Source organism: Akebia trifoliata, chromosome 8 (assembly GCF_017979445.1).
Source record: "Akebia trifoliata isolate Shusen 1 chromosome 8, ASM1797944v1, whole genome shotgun sequence".
In the NCBI taxonomy this organism is placed as follows: domain Eukaryota; kingdom Viridiplantae; phylum Streptophyta; class Magnoliopsida; order Ranunculales; family Lardizabalaceae; genus Akebia; species Akebia trifoliata.
The window spans coordinates 12319293-12343783 of NC_141382.1; the positions used below are offsets into that span (position 1 = coordinate 12319293).

Genomic DNA, 24491 nt, shown 5'->3' on the forward strand with positions numbered 1-24491 from the left:
GGCAATCAATCAACCATTTGAGGTAGATGGGATTGTTACCAGTTAGGATTATGTCATCCACGTATAACATTAGTAATATAGTCCCACATGTGCTATGACAAATGAAGAGGGAAGAGTCAGCCATACTACGAAAAAAGCCCAAATTCAAGAGAAAAGTACTAAAACGATCAAACCAAACATGTGGGGCTTGACGCAACCCATATATAGCTTGATAGAGACGACAAACAAAATTTGGACGTGTCGGATCTATGAAGCCTGGAGGTTGATTTTGTGAGTCACCCATGTAAGAAGGCGTTTTTGACATCTAGTTGGCGGATATTTCAATTATGAGCTAACGCAACAGTTAACATCACCCTAATTGTGGTTGGCTTAATCATGGGAGAGAAGGTTTTAGAGAAATCTATACCAGGAATTTGATCAAAACCTTTAGCAACGAGACGAGCTTTTAGTCGTTCAACAGACCCATCTAAGTTCAGCTTTGTCTTAAGATCCATTTATTTCCTACCACATTTATATCAGGAGTAGGTGGAACTAAATCCCACATCTGATTTTGATGAAGAGCTGGGAGTTCTTTAATTGTTGCAACCCACTTAGGATTGTTCAAAGCGATTTTGATTGATTTGGGTTCACTGGGAATGACACTAGAAGCAAGAAAAAAAAACTGAGGATTAGGCCCAACAATGCCTTGTTTGAGACGCATGACCAAGGAGTGACTATGTGACGGGGTTGGTATTGTTATAGGTCTAGAAAGGTCAACATTATTGCTCTCAAGTTGGGGTTCAAGTGATATGGCAGATGCAGTTTCCATGACCATTGGCTTAACTAGACTTCTTGGAGAGGAAGGTTGTGTATGCATTGTTTGTGGTGAGTGGTGTTGAGTAGGTATCTCTTGGATAGTCGATGCATCCTCTAAGTCATTTGGTGAGTGGATCTGATCAGGTACCGTTTGATGGTCGAGGTTTTCATGTACAATATCTTGAGTGTAACTTGATCAAATGAAAGGTGGTGATGTTTTTTCTGAAGAGGGTGTATCTTCAACATCATATGAACCTGGAAACCACTCATTAAAATATGTTAGGTCAACATTGGAACTTGTAGATGTAAATAATTGTCCTGGATCTCGAAAAGGAAATATGGTCTCATCAAAGACCACATGACGCGAGGTATAAATACGACTAGTTGGAGGGTATAAACAACGATAACCTTCAAAATTGAGGCTATATCTTAGGAAAATACATGATAGTGATTGCGGATCAAACTTTGTTTTGGCATAATCCCTTAAATACAGGAAGCAACAAGATCCAAAACTACGTAAAGAGCCATAGTTAGGTATTTTTCCAAAAAGCTTCACATAAGGTGATTTCATTCCTAATACTCAAGTAGGCAATCAATTTATTAACCAAACAGCTGTACTAAAGGCTTCAAGTCAATAGCGTTTGGGTACTCCTGCATGAAAAAGCATTGTTAGTCCAAGGTTAGTTATATTACGGTGTTTCCGTTCAGCCATACCATTTTTTTCGGGTGTGTGAGGGCATGACATTGGATGGTGAATCCTATGATTAGTCAAGTATGACAAAAAAAATCTTTTGATACTTGAACGAACCACCTCCATTGGATTGATAGTCTCTAATTTGCTTATTGAATTGAGTTTGAATGTACTTATGAAAGTCAATAAAGCAATATAAAAAATTTGATTTGTGTTTCAAAGGAAAAAATCCATTTGTACAGTGTGCATTTATCAATAAATACTACCTAATACTTAAATCTTTGACAAGATGGGATTGGGGCACTACGTCATAAAGGGCAAAAGAAGATAGTGGTTTTGTGAAAAAAACGACAGCTTTAAGCCGTAGTTTTAAGCGCGGTTTCCAATAATCGCTAAATCGGTCTTTTTACGCTTTACTGGCGACTCAACTCAGCTTTATTTGACTCACTAATTCATTCATCACTCTATCTCACTCACTCATTCATGATTTCTCACTTGACTCTGTTTCTCCTCTCTTTTTTGCTCGACTGTCTCTCGATTCTCTCTCTCTACTCGTCTCTGTCTTTCTTTTCTCACTCTCATTCTTACTCGACTGTATCTCTTATCTCTTGAATCCGTCTTTCTTCTCGCTCTCTCTTGAATCTGTCTCTCGAACCTATCTCTCTCTCTTACTCGATTCTGTCTCGATTTCAAGAAGAAGATCAACGCTTTAGATTTTGATCTAGCGACTCTCTTTCTCTCTCTCACTCGACTCTCTTTATCATAATTGATCAGAGTCATTTTCATTTTGGAAAGTAAATCGATCGAATTTTTTTTTGAAAGAAATCGATCAAAGTTTGATTCCATCTCTCACTCATAGAATCTGTGATTATTAATCTATGGTTAGACATAATCAGATTTCAATTTGTAAGTTTTAGGGCATAATCGATCGAAATTTGATCGATAGTTTTAGTGCTTTGTTCGATCTTCCTCCCTTTGCTTGGTTTGTGATCGAATCTTCAGGTATATTAAATTTTTAATTGAATCTTATATTTTCCTTAATTAATTTAGGGTTTCAAATGTTTCTTTATTGTTAAAGCAAGTTTTAGGATTTTGTTTGATCCCCCTTTCCCTAATCATTTTAAATTACCTTCTATCGTAAATGAAATCTATATAAGATCGCATTTCAAAGATTAAGTTTCGATCTCTCGTAGATTTGACTTCAGTTTTTGCTAGGTTTTTTTAATCTAATCTTAAGGTATGTTAAGGCTTTTGATCGAAACGCAGATTGTTCTAAATTATTTTAAGGTTTTAGATTCTAATTTTAATGTTATTTGTCAAAATGTTATATATTCTCAGATAAATTTAAGAGCATGAATCTCAATGAATGTGAGGTGAAGTGCTTGACCAATTGTTCTTGTAGAGCTTATGCTAATTCAAATATTAGAAGATAAGGTAGTAGGTGTGTGATGTTGTTTAGGGAATTGGTTGATCCAAAATCTAGAAAGTCACCACAATAAATGTTATATTATTGGTCATTGATCCAACCTCGCAAATGAAAGTGTTTTGTTCTCGACTCCAAAATTTGTAAATGAAGATATGACAAGATTTGTTCCCAAATATGGACCAAACTAGAGTTGAATGATAAAAGAAAAGTATTTATGTTCCCAACCCCATTATTCGGGATGATAATGATGATGACAATTATTGGATGACATATAACAGGAAAAAGGAATAAATATTTTGCAAATAAATGTCATGGAAAACTAAACCAATTTTGTAATAAATATTCAGCATTTTTTTTTTTGCTCTCAATTTTCCACATGTTCTCCAATTTGTTGGATGATGCTTTGTAAAGAAAAGAAATCTTGCAAAGTTCTTAGAGCTGTTAAATGTTAAACTTATAGTATATGAACTCTCTTTTATTAAGATGTAAATGTTCCTAAATTTTTTGATTAGTTTTATGAAATAAATATAGGTTCTATCCAATTAAAACCATCTAGCAACTGTAATGAGAGTCAAAAATGGTATGGAAGTGTTCACTTATTTATTTTTCCTTTGATGTTCTAGAATTGGTTGTATAACTTGATTGTATTTAATTGCAGATTCCACTTGGGGTTATCTTGGCAATCCCACCCTTCAACTATCCTGTCAACCTTGCTATGTCTAAAATTGCCCCTACTCTGATAGTTGGAAACTCACTTGTACTTAAGCCTCAAACTCAGGTAGTTTACATTAAAATGTAGCTAACTACGCAAATTTTCATTACGTAGTATGTACAGTATCCCATGGTGATCTATTGCTACATATATACTTGCCAACTTTAATTTCTCATCATAGAATTGTCACTATAGACCTATTTTACTGTATTGTTTTCATGTTTAATTACAATCATATCTGGTGAAGTTAGAAACATGGATTTATATTTAAAAAAATTAAAATTTTCCATCATTGATTGCATAAATAAATTACTTGGTGCATGTTCTTGAGGTTAGTTGGGTGCTCTAAGAGGCTTGAATACCTTTATTCCAAAAAAATTAAAAAAAATAATCCTACTTTTGTCTTATCTTATGACCGCTTCATCCTTAAACCTCATCTCCTTTGAAATTAAATATGTTGCATAAAAATAGGGGGTGCAACTTGGTTTGGTTTGGAGGTAAATCGAAACCAAACTGAACCAACATAGTAGGTTCCCCAATAAAATCAAACTAAGATCAATTATGTTTGATTCTATGGGTTTCAAATATCCTATAAACCTGTTGGACAAATTATATGTTTTACATTACCAGTCCCAAGCCCGGATAAAAGAGGAGGGAAAAGGATGGTCCTAAGTCTAGATGACTATTGGAGTTGGAATTTCTCGTAATGTTATTCTCAATCTAATTTTTTATTTTTTTCCTAAATTGGGTTAGGTCTGATTTAATCCTAATTTATCATTTTTCAACCACTTTACAATTTATTTATTTTTCTTTTATTACTAACAATGTGTTATCTTTGTTGGGTTCTCAGAATCGAGGGCCACATTACAATGACTTGTCCACATCAAGTGTCGATGGAATATGGGGTCTTCCCTTCACCACGTAGAAATACTCGAACTCCTTGGGATTATGTATTTGAACGACAGATTAGGGCCGACATTCCATTGGTATGCCTGTTTTGTCTCTATCTGCATTATTCTCTTATCGTTGATCATTGTTGTCGATTTTGTTTAATATCATTTCGTGCAGATGATATCATTGTTTGGTGGTATCCACATTGAGCTACATTGTCTAGAACATAGCACTATGGCTTTTGATGTTATTGAGAACCTCTAAGTTGAAAATTCTAGATTCAGGATTTCAGTTAAACTAGAAACTTGATTCAGAATCTATGTTTACTCATTCTGGGAATTTGATTCTTTTGAAATTATTTGATTTTTTTGTAGTCTTGTATCCTCTCAATTGTTGTTTAAAATTTAAAGTGTGAAACTGTTTACATTATTGGAGTGCTCTAGGATTTCATTTGTGCATGGTTGATAGTCCTAATTTTTAATATTAATTTGTTTATGTGTAATAGATCAAACTAGATTTTGTGATCCCAAATCAAATTGATTGTGGAGTTATCAGATATCACAGTAGACGTGTTACGTGCTTGGAGTTTCATCCGACTAATAATAATATTCTTTTATCGGGAGATAAGGTAGACCATACCCTTTTTTTAATGCTAACATGTATGTACTTATTATCCAAGTTGGAAAGGTTGCAATTGTTTGTTGATGATTAATACTTCTACTATTTTGCTATTTTGGAATAAAAAGAAAGGGCAGCTTGGAGTTTGGGATTATGTTAAAGTACATGAGAAGACAATTTATGGAAACATACACTTTTGTATCCTTAACAACATGAGGTGAGTATACCTTTGTAATAAACTTGCTTGTTTTTTTTTTTCCCTTTTATTTATACTTTAAACTCTAATCTCCGTATGGTATGGACATCAATTCAGACAAGGGTCTTGTGCTTGTTGCTGATAGCTTTGGATTTCCTACTTGTGAGTAATTGTTTTTTGGATTACTTAAACTCTCATGACACTTTATTTTATTATGTTACAGTACAGTTATTATTATAAAATACAAGTAATTATACTGAATTGGGTTCTATTATTCTTCTATGCTTTTTGTAGGGTGAATATACGCTCGAACAAAAAATCTTGTGGGGCTTCACTGCAATCTTCTTCAGCCATAACTTCTTCTAATTTGTTGGAATGATCGCTTTGTAAGCTTCTCAAACTAATTGCCTATATGAATCATAGTCCAATTCATCAACAATTGGGAACTTTTTTTTTTCCTGATATTTCTTTATGCTATTGGCTTGTAGCTATAACATTTTTAAAGAGGAAATGTTTTCTTTCAGGTACGCATATGGGATATGCATAAATTAGAAGCTAAATCTATTAAATTATAAGTCAAAATTTAGTATAATTAGTTGTACAAATCAGTCTGTTAGTTAGCTGTAGAAATCTATTAGTCAATTATGTTAGTTAGCTGTACAAATCAGTCTGTTAGTCAGTTATGTTAGTTAGCTAGTTTGTTAGTCTGTTATGATAATTAGTTATTAATGTATGTGTATAAATTGAGGTCTGATTCATGTAAAAAAGAGATGTAAAGAATACAATACAAGTTCTTCATTTTCTCTCCAATATATCTCTCTGTTTTCCTACAACTCTTCTCTTTTTATTCTGATATGGTATCAAAACAATTGTAGACACCTCATTTTTTGCATTTGCTTGATTAATCAACTCGTCAACCCGATCGTGACGATTCCTAATGATGAATGATTATTCCAATGCTTTATTTGTTACTAGATATGTTTCAGAAATTCAGATGAGGTATCTCAAACTAACAAAATTGTAGAAACTACGCTATGTTAGGAAAATATAACCCTAAAAACATAAAAATCAGTATTTTGCAGATAAAAAGAAGCTTTACGATAAAAATCACTAAAAAATAATCAAATTACCAAAATACTCCTAACATCAAAACATCCTTAAAGCCCTCTTATACTTAGGAAAACTCATTCGAACATATAAAACAATAAAATGAAATCAAATAAATCATTTCATCAATTTTCACCAAATTCGATAAAATTACGAAAATGCCTCTCATAAGGGTTGACAATCATTTCACATCACAAAATTTCATAAGCGACACAAATCCATAATCCCATTGAATTCCTTAGGAAAAATCAATTCCAAAACATCCCGGAACATCGAAAATCGACTTGAAACGCAAAAGTTATCTTCGGGGGCAAAATGATAAATTTTCAATTTTTAAAATTTTTAATTTCAAAATTAATGAATAAAATATTAATTAATGTAAAGTCAGACCTTAATAAAATTAATTTAAAAATCTAAACCAAGTCAATCTCATATGACTTAAGTCAAAACCCTAATTAAAACCTAATCTAAAGAAACCAAGTCAATATCATAAGACTTAAGTCAAAATCCTAATTTAAAAAGACCAAGTCAATATCATAAGACTAAAGTCAAAGCCCTAATTAAAATCCTAATCTAAAAAGATCAAGTCAATCTCATTAGACTAAAGTCAAAATCCTAATTTATCTTATCTAAAAGGAAACTTAGTCAAACCCTAATTCTTTCAAAAAACTCTATAAATATAGAGCCTCCACAACCTAATTTCGCAGGTCAAAATAAATCCTAGAAAAAGTAGGTCAAAAGTCTCCCTAACTTTCTCTAAACCCTAATTTTGAAGTCCTAACTCCCTACCTATCATCCAAACCCTAGCTTTTACTCAAAAAACCCCCAAAAATCCTCTAAAACACCTAGAAATACCTTTAAAAAGTTAGAAAATATTCAGATCTAGAAGAAAGATACTTCAACTTGAAAATCAGAAATAGATCCAGTGATGAAGAAATAGCAAGGAAACTCATACAAGGATACTCTCTGCCAGTACTGAGGGAACCATCGTAATTCGCTAGGTAATTATTTTTATTTTTTATATATATTGTTTTTAGGTCTACTTTTCAATGTAGTATTATTTGAAAAAAGTAGAGACCGACGTTTTTCGGGCGGGATTGGTGCCTAACACCTTTCAACCCCGTAACCTGATCACCGGACCTATTCTCTGTGTAGATTAGTATCTTATCTATTGGTAGAGTCCATATTTGGTTCCTAGACTGTAATAACTAAGTGGCGACTCCCAAACTTCAAAAATCAAAAGCGGATCCGCACACCCCGCGGATCAAGGGCACTTTCAACAATGAACTATGATTTTTTTTCTATAATATGAGTTCTTTTGCACCTGCAAACACTTCTGCGTCCACACTTTCAAACACTTCAAACAATTCTATGTCCAACAATTCTATGCTTAAGGATTTTTCCAATCTTTATTTTCTTCATCATAGAGAAAGCCCTGATTCAATCTTGGTCTTTCAACCTTTGAATGGTGAGAAGTGAGAACTATTACACGTGGAGCAAATCAATGTTGACAGCTCTCAATGCCAAGAACAAGACAGGATTCGTGGATGCAACGTTCTCTCGGCCTCAAAATCAATCTGATCCACTGTATATTCTGTGGTTTCGTTGCAACAATATGGTCCTTTCATGGATTCTTAATTCTTTTACAAGAGAAATTGTTGCCAGTGTCATCAGCACTTCAGTTGTTGAAGAAGTCTGGAGGAATCTGAAAATAGGATTCACTCAAGGTAATGGTCCTAGCCTATTTCAACTCAAGAAAGATCTGCTTCATTAGTTAAAGATCAATCTTCAGTAAGTTCCTATTACATGAAATTGAAAGCTGTATGGGATGAGGTTTCCACTGTGAAACCAATTCCAAGTTGTTCTTGTAATCCGGGATGTTCTTGTGGAGCTTTAAAGACAGTAATAAATCAACATAAAAAAGAATATGTTGTTCAATTTTTGATGGGTCCAAATGGCTCTTTTACACACATTCGAGGGCAAATTCTATTAATGGATCCAATGCCATCCATTAACAAAGTTTTATCCCTTACTTTACAAGAAGAGAAGCGAAGAAAGGTGGTGGAATCATCTTTGATGACTGAAATTGCTACTTTGTTTAGCAAGAATGTTAATGTTCCTGGCACAATGATCAATAATTATCAGAAGCAACGTCTTAAGCCAGTTTATACTCATTATGGCTTACTGGGCATACAGTTGATAGATGCTACAAGTTACATGGATATCCACCTGGATATCGTCAGAATCCAAGAACCAGAACATCTTCTGTACATTAAGTTTCATTATCTTCCATTGGTTTTGATTAGGGGTGTCAATGGATAGCCGAAATCCGAATTCAAATTCGAATTTGAAAAATTGGTTGTTATCCGAAATTTTCGGATATCGGATTCGGATTCGGATGTCATTTTAACATTCGAATGAGTTTTGAATATGAATTCGGATATTGCGATATCCGATTCGATAATTTCCGCTCCAATATTATATATATATATATATATATATCTATGTTTTACAACAAAACTTTTATATATGTATATAGGGTCCCGTTCGGCACCCCACCATTTACCCAACAATTTGCCCAACATGTTTTGTCATACATGGGTTATAAGTTTTGGAATAGGCTGATTTTTGGTGAGGATGATCTTTATGGTATAGAGATCATCCTCACCAAAAATCAGCCCATTCCAAAACTTCTATCCCCATCATTTCCCATGTAGGACAAAACAAGTAGCTATCATCCTCACCAAAAATCAGCCCAAACCCATGTAGGACAAAACATGTTGGGCAAATGGTTGGGTAAATAGTTAGGTGTTGAACATTTCCCATGCATATATATAGTGTTATGTATTCGTGTCATACAACAAAATTTTATTTTCAAAACTTTATCTTCTTTCAAAATGTGAAGAACCAGACAACGTTAACGATGGGTTTCAATCGAACTTCGTAACCACCATCTTCTCCAGTTGGCTAGCATCAGGTACATATTTTCTCTCTCTCACCCACTCTCTCTCTCTCTTCGATCTGAACCAGTCAGAGTGTTTTTTCAGAGGAAATATGTGGGTTTCGACTGCGCGAAATTTGATACGTCTTCTCCGGCCGACGAGCATCCAGGTACATATTCTCTTTCTCTCTCTCTCTTTTCGATTTGAACTAGTTGGAATGATTTTTCTGATGAAATTTGTGGGTTTCGACTGTGAGAACTCCGACAGATTGAGGATGATGGTATTTTGTAGGATTTTTTATCGGATCGAATATTATCGGGTATCTGATATATTTTTTGGATTCAAATTCGAATGTTTGTTAGGGATATCCGATCGGATTCAAATTCAAATTTGGATAGTATTATGTTTTTTTTTCAGATTCTAATTCGGATATAACACTATCTGATTGGATACCTATCCATTGATAGCCCTAGTTTTGATGAGGCATCCATGGCTTCAGATTCAACTCTTCATTTCCCTTTCACCAAAGAATAGTGTTAACAACTTCTTTCCTTTCTCCAACCTTCCTCACAAACAACTCCGCTTACAGTAATGAATGCTATAAGCAGCTTATCTTTTGTTTCAAACTCTTTGAGTTTATCAAGTATGATTAATTCACCTGATTTTGTTTCTAAGCAATCTAATTCTTGGATAATTAATAGTGGTGCTATTAATCATATGGTCAGTTCTATTTTGCATCTCACTACAATTACCTCTATTATAAACACTTCAGTAAAATTACCAAATGGAACATGTGTCCCTGTCACACATGTTGGAACTGTACAACTTTCAAACTCATTAGTTCTTCATAATGTTCTATATGTTCCATCCTTTTCTTTTAATCTCATCTCAGTCAAAGGCTCACAGAAAATTCTTGTTGTTTTCTATTTCTTTCTCATTCTTGTTTCATACAAAACCTACACTCATAGAAGACGATTGGAGTGGCTAAACAAATAGCTGGGTTATATTTATTGCAAGCATCTGTTATGGATTCTAGTGTATTTTCTACTGTAAACCTTTCTTCCTTTGATCTTCGGCATTTTAGGCTAGGCCATCCCTCTCTCAATAAGATTCAAACACTACAAAAGTTGCTGCCTGATATACTTACTTCTTCAAATTTCAATTGTAATATCTGTCCATTGGCAAAACATAAAAGATTGCCATTCAATATTAGTCATTCTATCAGAAATATATTTTTTGACATGATACATTGTGACATTTGGGGTCCCTTCTCTGTTGAGCCAATAACTGGTTTTAGATATTTTCTTACAATTGTGGATGATCACTTACGTTGTACTTGGATATATCTAATAAAAAATAAATCTGACACTCGCTCTCTAGTTCAGTCATTTTTTAAACTCATAGAAACAATTTCATATTCATATCAAAATTATAAGGACTGATAGAGAGGCTGAGTTTGATATGCCCGAATTTTATTTTTTTAAAGGAGTTTGACATCAACAAACATGTGTTGCTACACCTCAACAAAATGGTGTAGTTGAGCGTAAACACCAACATCTCTTAAATGTGGCAAGATCTCTTAGATTCCATGCAAATTTACCTCTTGTATTCTAGAGTAAATGTGTTCTCACAACAACTTACTTAATCAATAGAACACCATCTCCTCTACTATCTAATAAAACACCATATGAGGTCTTATTCTCTAAATCACCAAATTATTCTCATCTTAGAATATTTGGCTGTCTCTGTTTTGCATAAACCTTATCTCATAATCGTTCTAAATTTGCACCTAGAGCTCATCCCTGTGTTTTTCTTGGATATCCATATGGCACCAAAGGATACAAACGATATTATTTAAAAACAAATGCTATCTTCTTATCTAGAGATATCATTTTTCGATAATCTATTTTTCCATTCAAAACTGAACATGATCTTTCCATTCAGTCAATAGTCATACCCGTTCCTCAAACATATGATCTTATTCCTATTGATACATTCACATCTCCTACAAATCAGATTGTTCAAGATATTCTTTCCAACTCCATAAATGAACCCACAAATAATCCAGTTCCAAATCACATACCAGTTCCAATTATTTCTTCGCAAAATTCAGTAACTCCACAGCCTAAAATTAGAAAATCCACTAGAGTTCACAAAATTCCATCAGATCTTGCAGATTATCATTGTAACTTAGCTAATGCAGCAGAGGCCACTTCATCATCTGATTCTTTGAGTAAAGGTTCTATCTCGGGTATTCAATATCCAATATTTTCTTCTTTTTATCATATTCTAATCTTTCTTCTGCTCATAAAGCATTTATACTCTCTCTTTCTTCTCATGGCTGATGAAATTAAAGCCTTGGAAGATAATAGAACTTGGACTATAACTCACTTACCTATCTAAAAGCAAGTTGTTGGGTGTAAGTGGGTTTACAAGATCAAATATAAATCATATGGTTCTATGGAAAGATACAAAGCCCGATTTGTTGCTAAGGGCTATACACAACAAGAAGGATTGGACTACTTGGAAACATTTTCACCAGTTGCCAAGTTAGTCACTGTACAGGTTCTCTTAGCCATAACTGCATCCGAAAACTGGTCTTTGCACTAATTGGATGTCAACAATGCATTTTTGCATGGAGACTTAGAAGAAGAGATGTACATGTCTTTACCTCATGGATTTCATTGCCATTCGAAGGGATCATCTGGTCAAGGGAAGTTTCTACCTTCTACTCAAGCTCATTCTACTAGCTCTCAGTTTGTGTGCAGATTGAATAAGTCTTTATATGGCCTCAAGCATGCATCAAGACAGTGGTTCTCCAAGTTTTCATCTACTTTGATAGTTCATGATTTTATCCAATCTTCAGCTGATCATACTTCATTCACTCGACAGAAAAAAGAATTCATTCATTGCATTACTGGTTTATGTAGATGATATAATCATCACCAGTAACAATGATGCTGTTGTAGATGTTTTAAAAAGATTTCTTCATTCCCAATTTAAGCTCAAAGACCTTGGGCCTTTGAACTACTTTCTTGGTCTTGAGATTGCTCGTTCCACAAAAAGCATTATAGTTTCACAGAGAAAGTATGTTCTTGATGTATTGTCTGATTCAGGTTATTTGGCATGTAAACCAGCCTCATTTCCTATGGACCATAATTTGCGATTATCCAAAACAGACGGGAAACCTCTTCTAGATCCACTTTGTTACAAGAGATTAGTGGGTAGACTTCTCTACTTAACCATTACAAGGCATGATTTCTCATTTTCTATTCAACAATTATGTCAGTATGTTGCAAATCCCACTGAAGTTCATTTGACAATTGCTCATCGTGTCCAAAAACAATTCTGGCCAAGGCTTATTCTTCCCCTCAACAAATGATCTACAATTGAAGGCATTCTATGATGTAGATTGGGCTGCATGCAGAGATACTAGAAAATCTATTACTGGTTTCTATGTATTTATTGGTCAATCACTCATTTCATGGAAATCCAAGAAGCAAAATATAGTGTCTAGGTCTACAACAGAGGTTGAATACCGTGCTATGGCAACAACAACATGTGAAATTACTTGGCTGCAACACTTATTGAAAGACTTATTTGTACCACAGTTCAAACTAGCTGTGTTTTTTTTTTTGTGATAATTTGTCTGCCTTGCACATAGCAGAGAGAGAGAACGAGAAGCGACGGATTCGAGAGAGAGTGAGAGGAGAGATAGAGACGAGTAGAGTGTGAATGAGAGCAGAGAGAAGTTCGATAGAGATGAGTAGAGAGTGAGATCGAGCTTTTAGTTGAGGAATTTTTTTTAGAATGGCTATTGGCACCCCAACTTTTACTTATTACCCTCAGTTGAAACGATGATTAAACGATAGTAAAAAACTGTCGCAATTAATGGCAACCTTTAGCAGTCATTTTTAGCACAATTGTAGCATTGCAATAAACGCAATATGACTTAGTGAGCACTATGTGAAAATTAGAAAATTTGACAGAAAAAATTGACGGGCCAAGGCCCATGAATTTTAGACACTGAATTTCGATGGTCTAGGACCGTTGAAATTCTAGATATTTCCAGATTTGACGGCTTAGAGCTGTCAAATTTCTCCCATCCTTCATTAATTTGACAGTTTCGGCCTGTCGAAAAAATAAATTTGACAATGAAAAATTCGATGCCAATTCGACCCCTTTGTCCTTCAAATTTAGTTTTTTTTGGCATTGTGTGGCACCCCTAACTAAAGTTAGAACCAGCACCAAAATGCTTGGAATAGGGACCTCATCAGCAACTAAGGTATCATGTAAACAAGATAGCATTGATCTCTTAGAGATTACAAATATGAGCAGGTCTGTCCAGCATTGGTAGGCCAAAGAACCTCCATACTGCTGCTGAGAAATCACATCCAAACAACAAATGATGAAACAATTCCTCACTTCTTCATCATAGAGGGCATATTGCGGCAAAGTTAATACCCCATCGTTTACGATTAATGTCTACAGCACAAACACCATACTTTACCTTCCAACCAAAGGTCTTGATTTTCACCATGTACTCCAAGCATTTTGGAACTAAAACACGCATCTGCTGAATTCAACCACACTTATTTATCTACAGTGCTTTGTTGGAGAGAAAAGTTAAGGATTTCTGCAATTAAAGCCTCATTATTGTTGGAAATTGCTAATAAACTGTAGAACTTTCCAAACAAAAAAATATAAAAGAAAAAATCATTGGCCGCATATTAGTTTATAAATTATTTTGTTATTATGTTTTCATAAACAAATTAAGTGTTTTATCAATCCCAAAGCAGTAGAGATTTTAAGAAAATTTTAACCTAAAGAAAATAAATTTATTAAAAATTTATAATATTTCAAAAATTCCAAAATGAAAGAAATTTCATTTAGGAAAAAAACTTGTAAATATTTAATTTCTAAACTTCCATACAAAGAGCATTAGAGAGTAAACCCAAATGCTATGGTTGAACATTTCTGCATAGAACAAATAAATACTAATGGTAGTCTTTGGTAAATGACTAAATATAGACCGAAATTTATTTATTTATTTATTTTTCGATCAATAAACCTGTTTTTAATGAGATCAGTAACTCATGGTGGCAGTAATTGAATCTGAGTCCATGGCATCATCACCGATAGAAGTTGGGATCTTAAAATTTTATTTTCTTCCTTGATTAAATTTGATGCATCTCTAAAAAGCTATCCATCTCAAACCCAAACAATGAAAATACCCAAAGCATAAAATTATCTACCAGATCCAACAAAATAATGCAGATGGAGAAAGATTTTACGCATCTATTGCCAAGGGTTGTTTTCCAATCCAACCATCACTGTCAATGTAATTAGGGCCTGTAAGCTCTTTCTTCTCGGCAAGACTGAGTTTCTTTAGCCATTTAACACGCTTCGAAGTGTCTGAACCTGGTCCCTTGCAATCCACTTCTGCATAAGTAATATTGGCCCTAAAAAGAAGGTTGAGCAAACTAGAAAACAAGAATACATTAGAGAAATAATGGACGAGAAGAAAAATAGGAAAAGGTTATCGAAAATACACAAATGGATACTTTTGGTCAAATTAAGCAACTAGATACGATTATGAAAAATATTTACACACCCGGATAAATTTTACCACATAAATGTAAAAAAGAAAAATATAGTAAATTGGGATGATTGTTAAAGGCATGAAAATCTTACTCTTTGCCTTTGAAGTTCCAAGCATCCCATCCCTCAGGAGCCACTATTTTAGGCAATGTTGTCTTGTAAAATACTACTCTTGAGTAAGGTCCCCATGGTCTACCAAGATGGATTTGGCCGGTTCCAACCACATATCCAAATTTAAACACAAAACCAGTTGGTTCATCAGCTCTATCTCTACTTTGAGCTGTTATATAACCAATTCCGGTAACATTTATTATGCAGTTCTATACAAAGTTTCCAAAACAAATGTAAACAAAATTAAAAATCAAGTCTAACCATATGAGAGGGCAGACATTAATGTACAATTTATGAAATATTGTTTGATTTTGAAATTTTTTTTCTCCACCTGATAGATTGACTGACCATTGCCCATGATGAAATCAACAAGGCCTTCAATATAACAACTATGGAAGTAATGGCGTCCAGTTACATCATACAATGTATCTTGAACGCTCACGAAACCACAATTGTAGAAAGAATTCATGTCTCCTTTTATGATAGCGGCAACTGCAGGTTTCATACTCCTTTTTCCTTCAACTGGATTTCGAAATTCGTGATTAAATGTATTCTGTAGAACGAGCATGAGTTAATAGAAGTTGATCACAGAACGAGCATGTATATTAGTCAAAAAATGAGACGAATGAAGAAAAAGAAAAGAAATCAATGTGTGTATATTATTCATATAGGTCGCGTTTGAGGGACATCTTCAAGTGAAAACTATTTTTACAAGATCCAACGGCATCTAGTGTAGTAGTAGAAAACATTGAAAAAATGGACATCCAGGTGGATGTGTTAAAATAGTTGTCACTTGTAGATGTCCCCCAAACACGACTGACTCTATATATATATATATATATATATATATATATATATATAGAGAGAGAGAGAGAGAGAGAGAGAAAGAGGCCCTAAAGAGAGCCAAACATTTTCAAAACATGGGTTAAAAGCTTTGGAATGGGTTGATGTTTTGTGAGGATGTTCTCTATGATAAAAAAAATCATCCCCATTAAAAATCAGCTCATTCTGAAACTTCTAACCCTAGTTTACAAGTTGAAGAATAGTGGACCATCCTATTTTTGTACACCACTTTTGAAAGGGTTAAAAGTTTTGGAATGGGCCGATTTTTTATGATGATGATCTCCTCATCATAGAGCTTATCCTAAAATAAATAAATAAAATCAGCCCATTTTGAAACTTCTAACCCATACATTGAAAAAATGTTTGACTCACTTTAAAACCTCTCAACGCCACCCATATATATATATAACTTATGGAGACATTAGTTTGTCCATTACATTTTTTTTTTCAATAATACTCCTATCTATTTTGTCTTTGTGAAAAAGATAAGGTTATGTTAATTTTTTATATAATAAATGTTTGTTTGTATTAATTATCAAATCATTTATTGCAAAAAAAATATGAATTCTAAAGAATAAATGCACTTAGCATTTATTATGTAAAAGACAAACATTTACTATGTAAATAAGTATTTATTATCTAATACACCCTTGTTATTTTCACTAAAAGACAAAATGGGTAAGTGTATTATTGAAATAAAAATGTGTTACGAGAACGTTAGCATTCTTTAGCACATTTTGATATATATATATATATATATATATTTATTTATGGGTAGCGTTTTTTTTTTTTGACAAAATTCTAGACAACATTCTAGACAAAATTTTGTCTTATATGGCTAAAAACTTTCAGAATGGGCTGATTTTTTTAGAGGACGATCTTTATAGTCAATAGATCATCCTCACAAAAAAGTAGTCAATTCTGAAACTTCTAACCCCATAAAAAGTGGTTACAAACTAATGGTAAAAATTGACGGTTCACGATTCTTCATCTTATATGGCTAAAAGTTTCGGAAGGAGCTCATTTTTTTGTTAGGATGATCTCTATGGTGAGCAGATCATCCTAAAAAAAATCAGTCCAGTACAAAACTTATAACCATATGAAAAATGATTACAAACCAACGATTAAAAAATGACATTCTACAATTCTTCAACTAAAAAATTAGGGTTAGGAAATTCTGAATGAGTTGATTTTTTGTGAAGATGGTATCCTCATCATAGAGATCATTCTCTCAAAAAGTCAGTCCATTTCAAAACTTTTAGCCTATATAGGACAAAACAGTATGGCTAGGAATTTGGTGAAAAAATGCTATATATATATATATATATATATATCCTTCTCTTTTCTGTTGATGTTGGCTCACGTTGCCACACAATCTAACGACAACGAAACAGTCTCCACTCTCTCTCTCTCTCTCTCTATATATATATATATATATATATATATATATATATATATATATATATATATATATATATATTACAAAATCCCGAGTTTTCGATTCGTATCTCGAGAAAAAATAAATAATAGAATTTTGAGAAAATCCTTAAAGTGAAACTTAGGGGTAAAATTTTAAGATGTTTTTGATCATTTTTAATGGAATCTGACCTCACCATTGGATTTAAAAAGATCGAAAAACATACTTTAGCATGTAAGCACACTCAAATGCGAGTTCTAGCAGAAAAGTTACAAAATCCTCCATTATCGAGTCGGACCAGGTTAAAATAGTGACTTTTTGCTAGAGTAAGAATTATTAAGATTCGATTACACCATTGGTTTCATAATGAAAAATTATTGAACATGAACTATTTACTTGTCATTTGTTGAGCCCAAAAAATCGAATTATCATCAAAAACAAGAATGACATCCATTTTAGGGGCCACCTCAGGCCAAAAATATAAATTTTTGTTAGAGATAGAATTTATATAAATTGAATATACCATTAGATCTGGAATAAAAAATTAGATGAAATAGAGTATTCAATTGTCAATTTTGGAGTCCGGATGGCCAAGTTATCGTCGATCGAAACAATAGGCAAAATACTGATTTCGTCCCAAGAATTTATGTATATAAATTCTTAATTTTTTTCACTATTCATCTTCTCATTTCATTGAAAACCAACCATGTTTTTTTTTTTTTTTAATTTATTTTTCTCTCAATCTTCCAATTCCGATTCGTCGCGAACCGTTCACCGTCGACGTCCGATGCAGAAGGGAGAAACGTCTGTAGCCTCGTTCTCTATAAAACCCACCCAAATTCCTTCCGTTTTCTCATCTTTTTCACCTTATATCGTCAAAAAATAGCCGTATATATACGGGAGTTTCGTAACTTCGACCTCGGATTTCATCCATTTCGGGGTCAAACCGTCCTCCATCGTAAAATGGAGAAAAGACGACGACATCGAGATCTTCAAAATTATCGGATTAGTTTAAAAAATTAATCACCTCGAAGTACGAGTCACCTCAATTTCTGTGCATATCACCTTGATTTCCGGGCAAGTGCTTCAATTCCGTGGCCTAGAGATTGTAAGGACCCTCAATTTCTATTGGTAACCATAGATTATGAAAATTGCATTTAGGATTTTATTAAAAATTTGTAATGTGTTTCCAAAAATATAGAATTCAATTGGTTATTTCAAATTCATACCAGAAGTTGCATGTTTGACATGTTTAATTGTATTTTATAATAAATTATACGCGGGTAAGATATTTAATTGGGTTATTTCCGTCAATTGGGTCCTGCGCACCGCTCGGACTCCATTTTGATCTAAGTATTACTTTTTCAATGTTATTGATAAAAATGAATTTCATAGTTGAAAAAATGATTTAATATTCAATGAACTCATATTGAGTGAGGAATATTTGTATAATCCTGTATTCTGGTTATTCTTCCGCACTTTGATCTTTCGTACGTTATTAGATGTATGTAGGCTTCCGCTATTGTTATATTTTGTATATATATATATAGGGGACGGTTAGAGGGACGCTCGAAAAATCGTCTGAGAAACCGATGTTTCTCATACGTTAGATTTTGACAAAATAACGGTAAGATGCTTTATGAAGTCATTCGAAATGAGAATGTAAGTTTAAGATTTTATAAAACAACTCCCTCATTTTGTTTTTTTTTAAACAAACTCTCATTCTCTCATTCGTCTAGACAGAAACCCAAACCTTCGTCTTGACAGAACGACTAAAAATCGATTGTTTTCATCTCCATTGATCGACTGATCATCTGAACTCTCTCTCTCTCTCGACAGAATGACTGATCGACTGTTGTTGTGTTGTGTTGTAATGGTAGATCAGCTCCTGTAATAGTAGTGATGGGTTGGTGGAAGGGTAGCTGATGATGATGAAGCAGTGGTGGTTGAAGAAGAGAATCCTTATGATGCTGCAGTAGAGAACAGTGGCATTAGGCCCAAGTTGTTGTCATTGAGGCCGCCGTGCATTTTCCATGCCCAGTTCAAGGGTCCGGTTGGACCTACTTCGACCTTCTTCTCTATCGCACTTCCCTGTCATATAAGAAACAAAAAAAGTCAAACACTATCTCAGAGAGAGAGAGAGAGAGAGAGGAGGGGAGGAGGAGGTTGAAGAAGATGAGCTTGCCCACAATCATGGGTTGTGAGTTCGTTGAGAGAGAGAGAGAGGAGGGGAGGAGGAGGTTGAAGACAATGGGTTTGGGAGGATTCATTTTAATAAGTTAGAAAATGGAGAGAGTTTTTTGGAAATATATAAAATCTTTTAAAAAATAGTTGGTTTCCAGCTGTTTGACAAATGCAATCCAAGCCGTTTAACCATCCAAATCCAACGGCTTTACAACATCCCTCGAACTGTCCCCATATATATATATATATATGCAAGATTGTATGTCGTTTATCAGCTGTAGATTGAACGTCTTGGAATGCTAACATAAACAGAGGAGACCATGCCGAAATTTCGAGGTGCCACCTAGTACCTCGAGATCTGACATGGGGATTTGTGTTAGTGTTTGGCGGGGCACCACATATATATAGATATGGTGACGTTTGGCTCACAATTTTATTCTCACAAAAATTTTGTCCTATAGGACTTAAAAGTTTTGGATTAGACATAATTTTTGTGATGATGACCTCTACAATTAGGAGATCATCTTCACTAAAAATTAGTCGAATCGAAAACTTCTATAAGTCCATCAAAAGTGGTTTAGAATTGTGAATCATCGATTTTTTATCAAAAATTTGTAAACCACTTTTGATGGACTTAAAATTTTCAAATTTGGATGATTTTTTGTCAAGATGATTTTCTCACCATAGAGATCTACTTCATAAAAAATCAGCCCAATTCGAAACCATTAAGCCACATAGGACAAAACTTTTGTCATTTGGCCACCACGTTTTGTCTTACATGGGTTAGAAGTTAGAATGGACTGATTTTTGGTGAAATTAATCTCTATTATGAGGAGATTATCCACACCAAAAATCAGCCCATTCCGAAACTTCTAAACCCATCAAAAGTGGTCTGCAAAAAATGGATGATCCATGATTCTTCGACTCATAAACATGGTTAAAAGTTTCGGAATGGGCTGATTTTTGATGAGGATGATCTCCTCATGTATATATAGACAACACTGATTTGCCAAAATGAGAGCTAAAGTCCTAGCAATACTTTTTGTCTTATGTCGACTAAAAGTTTTAGAATGGGCTGATGTGTTTTTAAGATGATCTCTATGGTGAGGAGATCATCCTCACAAAAAATCAACTTATTCCAAAACTTCTAATCCCATCAAAAGTCATTTACAAATTAATGGTAAAAATTGATGGTCCATGATTCTTTAACTTATAAACTAGGGTTAGAAGTTTCAGAATGAGATGATTTTTTGTGGGGATTGTAGACACCCCAATTTAAAAGGGCCTCCTACTCGAAAGGACCTAAAAATAACAGTTTTTCAATAAAAATTAGCCAACGAGGCTAAAAAATTCGAATTACTAAAATATGATATTTTATCAAAATTGAAGGCCCCTAAGACCCCTAATGGGTCTAATGGGCTCACCCAAAAAGATTTGGTGTACCCCCACCTTTACCGCTCCTCTCCCAAAACCAAAAATACGGATTTTTCAATAAAAGTCGCCAATGAGCCTAAAAAGCTCAATTTGCCAACATGTGACATTTTGATTAATTCAATGATTCTAAAAACCCCTAAAAAGGTAAATAAATATAAAATGAGACTTGGGATACCCACCACCTTCCATAACCTTCACCACTCCACCTTCGAATCTGAAAAAATCCTAAGCCTATTCAAAGCCTACGAACTATCAACTCTCAAAAGTACATTTTTTCACCTTACCCACCTAACCTAAAACCTACCCATCCTAAAAAATCCATTAAAAAATGACCTTAACCAATTTCAAATAACCTAAAATCCAAACCCAATCCACCAAAGCCCATAAACCATTATCTATATCAAACCATATCCATAATCCATAATCCTAACCCACAAACCTTTATCCATATCAACCAATCATTCTCTTGATCATCAAATGTGACACATGTCATCACCCCATCTCACATCCTTCATCCCACTACCTATCCCTTTGTCTTTTTTCTAAACATTATCTACCCACACATCAACCCATCACCTTTTCTCTAAAAAAATCTATTTACTCACATCAATCCATCACCCTCTCCTAACTTACCATCATCATTCCCTACAAACCCATACCTCCTTCTAACCTACTATCATCATTCCTATAAACCTATACCTCCCCATTACCTACCATCATCATTCCCCATAAATCCATCTCTACAACTTAAACTTACATCTCTCTTCTCAAATCAAACACTTATTCTCTCCTATCAATTCATTTAAACCTCTAATTTCCACACATCTTGCCATATGTCACCATCTCTCTCATCCTTTCAAAACTTAATCAACCACCCTCTTACACCATCCATTCTCTTAAACTAAATACCACTCAATCAATCAACCTCCCTCTTAAATACCTATCATCTCACCTCATCAAACATTCCACCTAAATGAATTTGGTAATATCCAAATCATTTTGATCAAAACACTACCCATTTACCTTTATTACACAATTAGCTTCCTCTCCACTCTAAATTTCATGCCCCCCACTTTCAAAACCTATGTCATTCTCTACTCTTCCAGCAATTCACCCCACTATATCCCTAAAGTAACCCCTAAACATCTATAAATATCCCTCCATCTTCCCAAAAATGGTGATCAATTCTCCCACATAGTCTTGCACACAAAAAAAGAAAAAAAATCTACTCTCTACTCTCTTCTACTTCACTATTAACCTTCTCACATTACTCTAAAATACATAGTCATATTTTACTAAGGACTCAAAGAAGAAGACATAGAAGAAGAAGAAGGGAGAAAAGAAGAAAGACATTAAGGCTTCAAGGTAGGACATACCCCCCTCTCTCCATTTCCCCCTTCTACCTCCCCTCTCACTTCTTTTTAATTTTTCTTTTAGAAAACTTCTAAGATGTGATGTTCCCCTTCCCCTATCTCCGGTAGATCAGACTTCGATTCGGTTGACAGTATAGGGGTTGTAACCACTTTCAAATATAAAATCGTTTTAAAATCCTCAAATCATTTTTTGGCAACCGGCATTCGGATTCTTCTCGACTCATGTGAATGGATTCGTAACCGAAGCCAACATTTAAAAAAAATATGATTTTCAAGGCTAATGTCCATTAGGATCATCTCCTTCGATGAGATGATCCTTACGAGCTAAAGCCAATAGTAAATCCCTACTTAGGGTATAAGTTATCGACACATGGCACTTTATTCTAGTCGCAATTTTTTAATCAAAATAACTGAGTTGAGTTGAGGTTACCACCACTTGGTGAGGAGAAAAGGGTGTCTAACACCTTCCCTTTTCTCTAATCGAATCACTTACTCCGATCTCAAGGTTAGATTGGTATCTTATCCATCAAGAGTTACTAAACGTCAAAATGACAACTTTTCTAAAAATGAACATCGGGTGATCATTCACAAGTTTTTTCAAATATGAATGGCAGCGATTCACAAAAAATCAACCAATTTTCAAACTTCCAACCCCAACTTATAAGTTGAAGAATCGTGGATCATTACTTTGTAAATTAGTTTTGATGTGGTTAGAAGTTTCGAAATGGGTTGATTTGTTTTAAGGATGATCTCCTCACCATAGAGATAATCCTAAAAATATTCAGCCCATTCTATACCTTTTAGCCCATATGGAACAAAACTTTAGCTCCTATTTACTTGTGGTACCCGATGTTGTATTTGGATGTTATGTTGACATGTGATTCATAGAGATAAATGATCTTTTGGTCGATATAAATAGGGCTGGCAAATGATCAGTATGGATCTGGATAAGTACAATTCAATTACCGATCCAAATTTTTTTAAATATGTACCCAATCCGATCTGAATTGATTAATGAATATATGAACTGAATCCGATCAATTTCATTTAATCCTTAATCCAAAATTGACTGATCCGAACACATGCCTTATTTTAATGTTAAAAAAATATATAAAAATATAAACTCATATGAAAGTTTTAAAAAACTATTTTCCAACTATAAATATAAAGGGAAACTAAAAAGTTTTATCTATATATATTTATATGAAATTAAAAATAAAAATAAAAATAAAAATATTAAAATATGTTTGGATAAGATTTTTTTCTGATCGGATTGGGGTACATATGAATCCAGTCCGAAATTATTTCGGATTTAAGATTTCAATCCTAATCCGATATGAAAATCAAAATTTTCATGTTTTTGCGAATCAGATCGATTCGAACATTGGGTATATTTTGGATCATTGCTAGCCCTACATATAACCCCATCTCATATATATAGTTATTTATTTATTTCGTTCTAAAGAAAATTCAAGATAGTCTCAATAGAAACATTCTAAAACATTCAATCTTTGGTTCTAGTCTAGGCTGAAATCGGAATGTCTCAATGAAATATTTCATATTGGTATCAAACCTTAAGCCATCCTAGCTAGGCATTGCAATTATCATATAAAGCATAGAGCCAAAGCTAAAATAGAAAGAACATAGATGAGTTATTAATTTAAACTAACCGCAAAAGAAATGCTTTTCGCCTTAAAATTGTCGGCTTCCACAACGAATGTAGAATTCCATAAATTGACGCTAGTACTATATTTGATATGTGTAGTACGGCTGCTTTCACCTTCCAAGAAAATGTATGGCTTGTTTGGGGGGATGATAACATTTCCTCTGCAAGAATCAAACATAGGTGATATTAAAAATTAAATTTCTATAAAAGTTGGTCTATTATTTATTATTAAGTTGATTTAGAACCAAAACATGCACTGAAAATTATAAAATTCTTATTTGAGCATACTTTTTTGAATTAAAACATTTTGTTATTATTATTATTATTAAAAATAAATAAAAATTTATAAGCAAATGACCTGGTGTTTAGTAATAAGACACTAAAGGAGGGTTTTAAACCCAGGTCGTGGTATCAATACTCACAAACTTTTATCAACCTAGCAAGCTAGCACTTTCTCACTAATTAAACTGAGTTTATTAGTAAG

The 24491-nt window shown here is 33.8% G+C and overlaps 1 long non-coding RNA gene across 1 annotated transcript; it reads left to right on the forward strand.

Annotated features, from left to right (window-relative positions):
- Nucleotides 1-2101: 2101 nt before the first annotated feature.
- On the forward strand, nt 2102-6489 carry LOC147396150 (uncharacterized). Its single transcript, XR_015180810.1, has 6 exons — nt 2102-2488; nt 3571-3690; nt 4475-4610; nt 5021-5143; nt 5262-5350; nt 5447-6489. It is a non-coding gene; the product is annotated as an uncharacterized LOC147396150 (long non-coding RNA).
- The last annotated feature ends 18002 nt before the right edge of the window (nt 6490-24491 follow it).